General features: G+C 39.3%; 1 non-coding gene across 1 annotated transcript; it reads right to left on the bottom strand.

The window, feature by feature from the left end:
- Window positions 1–206: 206 nt before the first annotated feature.
- LOC112752277 (small nucleolar RNA R71) lies at window positions 207–310 on the bottom strand. Its single transcript, XR_003176722.1, has one exon. It is a non-coding gene; the product is annotated as a small nucleolar RNA R71 (small nucleolar RNA).
- Between the last annotated feature and the right edge of the window lie 7577 nt (window positions 311–7887).

The following is a 7887-nucleotide window of genomic DNA, read 5'->3' as shown; positions in this document are numbered from 1 at the left end:
CAACATCTCACAAAATTCCTGAGAATTTGCGACACTGTGAAGTCCAATGGAGTCCAGGAAGATACCTATAAACTGCTCTTGTTCCCATTTTCACTTAGGGACAAGGCAGCTAAGTGGCTGGAATCATTCCCAAGGGGGAGCCTAACAACCTGGGATGAGGTGGAAAGCAAGTTTCTGGCACGTTTCTACCCCCACAAAAGGTCAATAGGCTTCGATCTGAGGTTCAGACTTTTAGACAACAAGATGGTGAAACTCTCTACGAGGCATGGGAGAGATTCAAGGATTTGACAAGGAAATGCCCACCAGACATGTTCCATGACTGGGTGCAATTGCATATTTTCTATGATGGACTTTCTTATGAATCAAGGAAGGCTGTAGACCATTCATCAGGAGGTTCATTGAACAGGAAAAAGACTGTGGAAGAAGCCATTGAAGTGATTGAGACATTGGCTGAGAATGAGTACTACTATGCTTCAGAGAGACACAACACTAAGGGAGTCATGGAGCTTAACCATGTTGATACAATTTTAGCCCAAAACAAGGTGTTTGCCAAGCAACTAGCAGAGCTCACCAGGAAATTAGAAACAAAGCAAGTGGCTGCAATACACACACAAGATCAAGAGGAAGTAAGCACTGAAGGAGGTGATTGGGAAGAGGCCAACTATGTGGGAAACCAACAAAGGCAATCATATGATCCACATTCCAACACTTACAACCCAGGATGGAAAAACCACCCAAACTTTGGGTGGGGGGATCAACAAACCCAACCACAAAACCACAAACCTTACAACCAAAACCAACATAACAAGTCCACATACCAAAACTCCAACCAAAGATCATACCAAGCCACACAAAACACTTACTCCCAACCATCATATCATGGCCAAAATAATCAACCTACCCAACCTAATCCGAACCAACAATTTCAAGATCAATTAAACAGGATAGAAGGAATGCTGGCAAACATGGGTCAGGACATAAGTGAGTTGAAAAGCTTTAGGGATGATGTGAGATCTACCTTAAGGAACCATGGTGAAAAACTCAAGAGGATGGAGTCTCAAGTAGGAGAGCTATCTCAACAGGCCCCCAAGTCAACTGCAGTGTTCCCTAGTGACACAGAAAAGAATCCTAAAGGGGAACAAAAGGGAGTGAGATGGGAAGAATGCAAGGCCATCACCATATTGAAGGAAGTCTCAGAAGAAGAAGGAATTAGACCCTCAGAACAGGAGCCAGAAATCTTGAAGGAAGGTGTGGAAGAAGCTAAGCAGGAAAGTGAAACTGAGCAAGCCAAGGAACTACAAAAAGGCATGCTGGAAACATACCAACCAAAAGCACCATTTCCTCAGAGGTTAGGAGGAGGTGAAAAAGGGAAAACCTATTCAAGGTTTTTAGAGACATTTAAGTCTCTCCATATCAATATTCCCTTTCTTGAGATTCTCCAGCAGATGCCTACACATATCAAGTATTTAAAGGAATTGCTGAGCAAGAAAAGAGTTTTGAAGGGAGGACAAACTGTAATAATGAACAAAGAATGCAGTGCCCTCATCAAGAAGGACATAGTCTCTAAGAAAACAGACCCAGGAAGTTTTCATATCCCCTGCATCATAGGGGAAACAAAAATTGACAGAGGATTCTGTGATCTAGGAGCTAGCATAAATGTGATGCCTCTGACTCTTATGAAGAGGCTACAACTGAATGAGGTGAGATCCACTGATGTAATCATACAACTGGCTGACAAAACTCAGAAGCAAGCTGAAGGGGTAGTTGAAAATGTGCTGGTGAAAGTGGGAAATTATTTCTTCCCCACAGACTTTGTCATTTTGGACATGGAGGAAAGCTACCTACACCCTATCATTCTGGGAAGGCCATTTCTAGCCACTGCTATAGCGCTCATAGATGTAGAACAAGGAGAGCTAATTTTGAGAATACATGATGAACAGCTCATTTTCAATGTTTTCAAACCTGCATCTGAGCCTGAACCAGAACCTGAAAAGCCTAAGGATGATAGTAGCCATCTGTGTTTGGAGGAAAGCAATCTAGCAGCTGAAACTCTGAAACAGTCCTTGGAAGGCAAACAAGAATTGCAAGAGTTAAAGCCACAAGAATCAATAGAAACAGATCAGAAGGATCCTCCTGGCATAAGGGTCAATGAAGAAATCCTCAAGAGAAAGGAAGAATTGTAAAGAAATTGCCAAGAGGGTGGAGAAACAAGAAAATTCCCACTGAAGGTTTCTCTCCGGGAGATAAAGTGATATCAAGTCATTATCTGCCAATCCCACCTGGCCTCAAAACCATTCCTTCCCAGCTCCCTCAAGTGTTCACAATCAGGAAAGTTCTTTCTATGGAACATTTAGAAGTCATGAAGGAATCAAATGGGGACGTTTTCATAGTGAGAGGAGAAAACATCAAGCACTACAATCCACCCTAACAAGGGACAACCGTCAAGCTAGTGACGTTAAAGAAGCGCTTCATGGGAGGCAACCCATGTTTTAGTATCCTTACTCGTTATTATTTTGCTTTGCATCTAATAAAGCATGGTTTCTTATGCATGAACTTGAATCCTCAGGACAACTGTTGAAAGAGTGCACTAAACATTGCATGTAAAATGCAATTGGTCTCTAAGTTTGGTGTGCCTGAAGGCACCCCAAATTTTATTCAAATTGTATTCAATCTTTCATTCAAGGTGCACAACCAAACATTAAGTTTGGTGTTCCTTTTAGAACACAGTTAATGAAAAGCAAGAAGTTCCTCTGGATTTAGAAATTCATGACAAGTATACCATTTGCATGTTTTAATACTTTGATTTCAATTACTTTAGGTAGTAAAATTGTTTAGGATCAAAGAGCCAAAGTGACTATGATTTATTAGAATTATGCACATTCATTAAGGACAACCAACATGGATTTCATGTCATCAGGAGACATTACCAAACACTAAGTTTGGTGTCCAGTAATAAGTGTGCATACATACAAGGTCACGGCTATAAGCTCATGAAGTCAATCATTGATTTACAATTCAAAAAGAATGAAAAAACATGTGCAAGTACTATTCATTATTCACATGGACCGAAAAAAAAATGATAGCAAATTTGTTTGTTTGTGCAGGTACAAAAGGAAGGATAAGAATGGAAGAAAAAGACAAGGGGGGAGGTACGGTGCTTGGTCAAAAAGAAAGTTCACAAGTCTTTGAAACTAACACTTGGGAAAAGGAAGTTCTGCATGAAAAGATAGCTACATGTACAACCTAATGCACCCAGAATACTTCCAAGAAAATGAAAAGCAATTCGTCCTTCTCCCTAATTCATATATTTACCATCAAGCCACCCTTCACAAATCACCCTAGCCGTCCATTTTTCACTTGCGTGCACTATAAAGAACCACTTGGGGAACGAGTTCCACACCACCAAATCTCCTTCCTGCACATTTTCTTTCATCATAGCATAACTATCTCTTGTCGAAAACAACCTCACCACACTTCTAACAACACTTCTTGCTTCACCTTGTCAACTTTAACTTGTCACTTACCAAAACTAAAGAACCAATGGCAGCCTCATCTAGCCACAAAAGAAGAAAAGACAAGCAGCCAATGGAGGAGGAAAGGGAATTCGATGCATGGAAATACAAATCAGTTTTCCATGAGATTCAAGCCGAATGGATGAGACCTAAAAAGGTACTAGCTGAGGTTCCCTTTGACCTTGAAAAGGATGAGTTCCCAGGTGTTTGGGAGAAGATCAAAAAGAGGAAGTGGGAGCTCCTGACTAAGCCAATCACTAAAATCAACATCAACCTGGTGAAAGAGTTTTATGCAAATGCAGTGAGGGAGGATCCAACCGTGGAACCCACATACAAAAGCTATGTGAGAAGGGTGGAAGTTGACTTCAGCCCCAAGGCAATCATGAAAACTCTTGGCCTGAAAAACATACGTTTCAGCCAAGCAAGTTATGAGGAAAGGATGATAGGAGAACCTGACTATACGACTATTGCTGAAGACCTTTGTGCCATCAGAGCTGAATGGGTGAGAAAAACAAGAGGGGCTCCAAGAGTCTTGAGAAGGGGAGACCTAACACCTGAAGCTAAAGGGTGGTATGCAATAGTTAGGAGATCCATCCTACCCACTGCAAACTCTTCAGAAATAGTCCCTAAAAGAGCCATCTTGCTACATTGCATTATGGTGGGAGGGGAGATCAAAGTTCATAAACTCATTGCTGAACAGATACAAGAGTTTAGTGAGAAAAGTGACCTGAATCCTGGCTCCACTTCCCTAGCACCATCATTAGACTATGCATCGATGCCCAAGTACCACTTGAAGATGAAAGACCTAATTGGCTATATCCTGGAATGGCCATAACTGCGTACAGAATGACTCTTGGCCCAATTGCTCCAAGACATACAAAAAGAAGAAATGAAGAAGGGCAACAAGCAGAAGCAAAGCAAGAAGAAGGAGAAGAAGGAGAAGAAGAGCAAGAAGAGCAAGGAATTCCAGAAAGAAGACAACAAATTCCCAGAGACCCCATGGATATGAGCAGAATGCAAGAAATCATAGAAGGAATGTCTCAACAATACATGAGGTCTCAGGAGAGACAAGAGGACTTTCACCTAAAAATGATGGATATGCAAAGGAACTTTGAATCAAGATTCTTAGATCTGCAAAGGGAACAGAATTTACAATTACAGGAATCCCTCAGCCACATATGCCAACACCAAGATGCCAATATCTTGGCAATCAAGGAAGCCACCACTTTGCAGAATGCAAGATACTCAGTTCAAGCTGATTACAACATCAGTTCTCAAATCAAGCTTAACTACATAGGGGAACATCTACACAAGATGGACCCAGCATTCTCAGCTTTTGATGAGTATTTCAAAGGGAGGAAAGAAGGAGAAATAAACAAGGCAATGATCCTTGAAAAAGGAGTGGAAGAAACAATGAAAAAGGCTGGATTCTGGAAAAAGCTCATAAGAAAAGACAAAGGAAGTACAAGTGGTCAAAAAGAGGTAAGAAGCAAGAAGAAGCAGGATCCCAAGAATCAAGAAGAACCAAGCAATAAATGAGAGGTGGTCTCGTTCCTTAATAATCAAATGATAATTGTTGAATTGTCTTTATGAGCTTTCTTTCATTATAAGTCATTTAAGTTTTATGTGAAAGTTCTAGTATGTTTGTCTGTTTATTGCTTTGAATAAAGTGAATGCCTAGATGTTTGGATATAACTTCACCTTCTTAAACAAATGCTTGCCATGCTTGTTCTGTTTCCAAAAATAAAAGAAAAGTTTGAACAAAAGTAACTGGCTCAATTAGTGACAAATCAAGTAGAATTAAGTGGGGTATGCATGCTTGATTGTTTAGTCAGATCACTGGAAATAGAGTGTAGAATTATCATTTTTGTGTAGAAATTGAAAACTGTCTATGGATCTTGATGAATAAATGTCTTTGGCCATGAAAAAGAAAGAAAAAGAAGAAGAAAAAGCCACTGAAAAAGGGCAACCAAAAAGCAAAAAAAATTGAGAAAATAAGCTAGGCACCAATGGTTTGAACTTCTGAGACAAATGCCTGTGGTGTTTATGTATTAAGGATATGCTTAGATGAATAGTTCTGAGGAGTGTTTCAACACTGGTAACTTGGGTTAACTAACCGGGATTATCAACCAAAAGTCCATTATCAAGAGCAACCTAAATACAAAACATTTAGTCACATAAAGAGGTGCTGGGCACCAATGTCTCAAGAAAAATGTAACTAAAATGCCTGTATGATATGTGTAGTGCACTAATAAAAAAAGAAAATGCCAAAGGCTTGTGCAACACATGACACTAAGCAAACAAGGAGCAAAGAGCTCTAAGAAAAGAAAAGAAAACAAAGAAGAGAAAAGTGCCAAGGACATAAGAATACAAGAGGCCATAGCAGTGTTTGATGGATGCAATGAAAAAGTGATAATCTTACCTGATAAGAATGAAAAAGTGATGCTGCAACTTTCTGCATAAACCCTTTTGATGAACTTCAAATGCTTGCTAATATAGCCAATGTAATTGCTTTCTGTTTCATACTTTCTTCTCAAATAACTCAGGACTTGCTTAGGGACAAGCAAGTATTAAGTTTGGTGTTGTGATGCCAAGGCATCTTAGGCTAGTTTCACTAGCATTTTTTTGTTAGTTTAGTTGTTTTATGCATTTTCTTGAGCTTAAAGTAACCAAGAATGGTTAAATGAATAACAAAGCAATGAACCATCCAAACAGTATGATTTTGATGCAAATTCCATGAGTTTTTAGTTATATTACTTGAATGCTATGAATGGAAGATTTCTCATGAAATTTTGCAAGACTTTGATGCAATTGTTTGGATGATTTCAGGGAAGAAGAGGCTAGGCAAGGAAGCAACCAAAATCAATAAAGGAGCTTGAATATCACATGTGGAGTTTAAGTTCCAGTTTAAGCCTAAACTGGAGCTTAAACGCCAGAATCATGAAGGCTAAGAAATGCTGGAACTGGCGTTTAACCTCCAGTTTAACCTTAAACTGGAAGTTAAAACGCCAGAATGAGAATTTCACCAAGGGAGCATTTCCACGTTAAGCTCCAGTTTAACCTTAAACTGGAGCTTAAACGTGTTCGACACAATTTCTCACCAGGAAGCATTTCCACGTTTAACCTCCAGTTTAACCTTAAACTGGAGGTTAAACGCCAAAGTAAGAAAGGCACCAGGAGCATTCCACGTTTAAGCTCCAGTTTAACCTTAAACTGGAGCTTAAACGTGTTCGACTATTTCTCTCCTCCAGGGTTGCTTTCCCATTTCCACGTTTAAGCTTCAGTTTAACCTTAAACTGAAGCTTAAACGTGTTCGACCCAATTGCTCCTCCAGGGTTGCTTTCTTCATTTCCACGTTTAAGCTTCAGTTTAAACCTTAAACTGAAGCTTAAACGTGTTCGACATTTCACACTCCTGGGTTGCTTTCTTCCATTTCCACGTTTAAGTTCAGTTTAACCTTAAACTGAAACTTAAACTTCAACTTAAACGCCACTTTTTGAAAGGGGTTTCTGGGCCAAATATATTGAAGTTTAAGTTAGCATTTGAGCACAAACATTAACTTAAACGTATTATGGTATGAAACCCAATTGAATATCATGTTTATGGGATTGGGCCTGAAGAATTGATAAGTCTGGAGCTTTCAATTTGTTGAGTCTTGTGTCATTACTTGTTTATCACTAAGTTTGCTCAATGAATGTCACAGAATTGGATCACAGCCTCATCAGGATTATGGACCATAAACCCAAAGCAAAAGGAAATCAGGGAAAGGCCTCAAAGCCCAAGAAACACAACAGAAGCTCAATTTAGAAAGTGTATAAATAGGATAGAATTTAAGTTAGTTAGAACATTTTTTTTTTTGACGCGGAGAACTTTGGATTATTTTCTTTTAGTTTTGTAATTGAATTCAGAGCTATGACTCACTAAACCCCTTTCATTGGGTTAGGGAGCTCTATTGTAATTCAATGAATCAATAATAGTTTATCTTCTTCTCAATCTTTTCTCTTGAATTTGTTAGAAAGCTTCTCGATCTAATTCCATTGGGTAGTTGTCTTGGGAAAGAAACTACCAATAATTGGAATCCTTCGGAACCTTGGGAAAGAATGGAGGATTCATGCTAGAGAAGCTTTCTCACAGTGAATTGGATTGGGGTTTGGATGGATATTGTGACATGTAATCCTACCAAATTGTGGTTCATGAAACTGTGTGGTATAATCAGTGATCGAGCATCATCTCTTCTTATGAACATTTAAACCAAGGGATTGGGAATTTGTTTGTTTTTAGAGAGAATTGGTGAGCCAAGAGATTGGGATCCAATCATATAAGATTGCCAAGCAAAATTTAATGAATGCATTGGTTGAGGAGTCCCCCCCCTCGG

The sequence above is a fragment of the Arachis hypogaea genome, chromosome 15 (assembly GCF_003086295.3).
Source record: "Arachis hypogaea cultivar Tifrunner chromosome 15, arahy.Tifrunner.gnm2.J5K5, whole genome shotgun sequence".
NCBI classification, from domain to species: domain Eukaryota; kingdom Viridiplantae; phylum Streptophyta; class Magnoliopsida; order Fabales; family Fabaceae; genus Arachis; species Arachis hypogaea.
The sequence above is the reverse complement of the archived record's forward strand: the minus strand, read 5'-3'. Positions and strand labels throughout refer to the sequence as shown.